Genomic DNA, 3,974 nt, shown 5'->3' with positions numbered 1-3,974 from the left:
TGACCTGTTGGGAAGTCCTGATGCTTCACCTAGATGAAATTTCATTCTCATGAGAGATGGGTTGATGTGAACTACTAGTAATGAAATGTGGGTTAATGAGTTTGACCCAAAACACTCCACACTTGCTGAAGGTTTTGCAAATGGGGTTCCCAGTAGAGTGTGTTGAACAATTGAGGAAACTTTGTAGTGAAGTACACTCAAGCTATTGGTACGAGTGGCCTACTAGGAAGTCCTAACACATCATCTCTTTGAGCCTTACCTACATGCATGCGTTTTAAGTGTTCAATTAATTCTCATGAGAGATGGGTTTATTTGAACCACCTCTCATGAAACATGGGTCAATGAGTTTGACTCAAAGAACTAGGCAATAAAACAGAATGAGGTAGAACTGCATGCTACATTATTGGTCATCAAAATGGTATAAAAAATATCCATTTTAAATTTACACTTGAAGGACAATTCTTTTGTATTATTAGTACAATTATTATTAATTCATGTTCAAGAGCATTACTTATTTTCAATGTTAGGAAAACTTTTTAATATGATTGATGATGTTGACATGCTACATTCTTTGTACCACATGAGCCATTTTTGACACAAAGTTATGAATCGACGAGTTTACAAATGAGGGGTCTCATTTCTAATTGGCAACATTAAGGCTTGAGTGCAAAAGGACATTGGATCAACAAGATGCAAGCTTGCAATTACAAATGTCCACGAGAAGTTCAAACCTTGGAAGTCTTAGTCAACATCCACCACCACTTACATAATACATTACAAAATGAAACCTATCTCGACACAAATTATACCATAAAGTTGTTCACTTCAACTTTATTTATTATTATTTTTTATAGAAATTCAATCTTGAAATTATATAACAAAGACACGATCCTACAATTACTAAGACCAATAAGAAATTTAGACTTTAGTAATCGTAATCACATCCACCATCACTTAAACAATACTTATTAAATGAATCATATCTAGATAGGAATTATACCATAAATTTGTTTAACTCAACTTTATTTATTATTACTTTTGTAATAGAAAAGAAAACATTCATTAGTTATGAAGTCAATTCTATCCCCCAACAAGACTATAATTAAAGATATACTAATGTTTGCAAAAGCTATATTAATTTACATTTTTTTTGAAATTGAAAATTGTATTTACCCATGATAAAAAAGACAATGAAAAATTCATTTTTTTTCAACGAAAAATAAATATTTTCTAAACAAAAAATAAATATTTTCTAACAACTCTATTAATGAATGCATTAATTGCAAATTTATCTTTTCCACATTTGTGACAAGTGGATTAACTTTTTTAAAAAACAATTATTTTTAACTTCCACCTCACAAATGTATGTCTAATCAATATTAATTATCCCTATCTATTTTCCTTACCAAGTTCAAATATAGAATTAAATGTTTTATATTTCTGATATTAAATACATTTATTATTTAAGATAGTTTATGAAGAAGAAGTTATATCAATTTATAGAGTTAAATGTTTTTAAAGTTGTATAATTTAGACAATCAATATTAATTATCACAATTTCAAATATAAAGTTAAATATTTTATATTTCTATTTTAGATATATTTATTAGTCCCTGCCTTATATAAGGCAGGGAACTAATTTTTTTTTTACCCCCCTCTATTTCTTTTATTTGAAAACAATTATCATATTGCTAAAGTTTTTATGCTATATATTTTTTAAATTTATTTATGAGAACAAAAATTTATTTTTCTGATTGGCTAAATGCTATTTTCCTGGGGATATTTTTTATTTTTTGAATTGAAAAATGTAAGAAAAATCAATAAAGATAAGAATGCAATTAATATACTAGTCAGAGTTCATTTATGAATTGTCATTTCTAATCTATTTCACCATTAGGGTTTGGTATTCTGGCTTAGTCACCATGAACATTGCATAGGTAAGCCAGATGCAGTTAAACCCCTGCGAAGCCACCGTGCTTGCAATGTAGCTCAGTGGATGTTTCAGCCCCACCGTGACCATGTGGTCAAGATGCGAGATCAAACTCATGCATGCTAGCTTTACTCTCACGCCACTTTGATCATCCACAATCCATCGTGACTTTGTTGCGAGTCGAACCAACGATGCGCGACCATTGAAAACGCAAAGCAAAATAGCAAGAATTTCGCAAATCCTGAACCCTGCCATGCCAATATTTGAGCTCAAACTCGAACTCGCGACCTTTGGGCCAAAGAACACTTAGGAAGAACTTTTATAAGGTAAAGTTTTTGTGTAGGCACTCATGAACTCCATTGACACATATCAGTATATGTCGTACGGGCTCTTTCCCTGTGGATTGCAAATATGATTGTTTGTTTTGAGACCTTGTAATCTGTGGCCATTAAATGAATCCAAGTTTCTCAAATTCGAATAAAGAAAAACCTAATGGAAGTGAAAGGCCCCTACCCGTGATGTGGCGATTGCTTGTCTCGTCATGCTCAACGAGGTAAGTTCAACCAATTTTTTTTTATAATATGTGTCATAAATGCATCATGATCATGGTAAAAAACCATAAATTTTGAGTAGTTCCTTTGTAATTTGTGCTGTTAATGCATCTTAATCATAGTAAACGACTCTAAATTTCAAGTCATTTAGTCTAATATGTGCTGTAAATGCTTAAAAATCAAGCCAAAGAGGCTAAGCTTTTAGCACAGTAGGTTCACAGGGTTCTGTTAATGGGAAAAACGCTTGAGGACATTGATAAGAAAACCAATATTCCATTGAAATAGATTATGGAGGCATATTTTGACATTTTTAATAGTAATTTATCTATTTTGCTATTAAGATTTTAAAATTTGAGAGTATGGTATGTAAAAGTTTAGAAATGAAAGAAATATTAGTAGTGAACAATCGTCTTGAATAGGTATTAGTCTTGTGTTTTAGTATTCAATATTTAGGTTGAATACATATAATAAATTTAAATAATTATTGTTAAATTAATTTAGGGTTTTCTTTTTCTATTTTTATTTGTATGGATTTGAGGGTGTATATTTCAATATTATATATATGTTAAAGAGTTTTTGTTTTTTGATTGGAAATGACTTTCGATTGGAGCTTTGAATCAATGTTGTCTATGTTATAACTGCAAAACATTATAATTTTACAAATAAGTTGTGTGCTATTTTTAAAAATAAAATTGTCATTAGTATTAAATTTTTACAAACAAACCATCCAACTTAAAATACTTGTTCATACTATATTTTTGTTAAACAATGTACTTGCAAATTGACAATTGCAATTTTCCTAAATGCATTTTCCTGAATAATCCTTCTAATAGTTCATTTTTATATCCTGTCTGAAGGTAGGGACTCCAGCTCGCAAAGAGCTCTTGTTAGTTTTACATTGATGTTTATTTTTGCCAATTGTAAAATGTTATTTCTTTAAGTTTACACTATGTTTTACTAGCTACTATTTTACAATCTTACTCTAATACTAACCCTCAAACTTACTAGAGATTTTGGTAGTTTGAATAAATTAATCAACAATTTATTTTTTAAAATTAAATATTTCAACTTATAATTGAATTGGTAGAAATTGGTAGTTCATTCATATACTATAATTTTCATTGTTATTTATATCTTTATCTATTTTCCTTACCAAGTTCAAATATAGAGTTAAATGTTTTATATTCTTATTTTAAATATATTTATCATTAGTTTTACACTGATGTTTATTTTTGTAATTTGTAAAATGTTATTCAAATATAGATATTTTTATCAAATATAGAGTTAAATGTTTTATATTTCTTATTTTAAATACATTTATTATTCAAGATAGTTTATGGAAAAGAAGTCATATGAATTTATAAAGTTAAATATTTTTTAAGTTGTATAATTTAGATATTTTTATCAATTATAGAGTTAAATGTTTTATATTTTATATTTTAAATATATTTATCATTGGTTATATATATATATATATCTTATTAGTTTTACAT

This window comes from Cupressus sempervirens, chromosome 11, assembly GCF_028749045.1.
Source record: "Cupressus sempervirens isolate cs-2001-9-10 chromosome 11, ASM2874904v1, whole genome shotgun sequence".
NCBI lineage: Eukaryota > Viridiplantae > Streptophyta > Pinopsida > Cupressales > Cupressaceae > Cupressus > Cupressus sempervirens.
Note: the sequence above shows the minus strand (reverse complement) of the source record.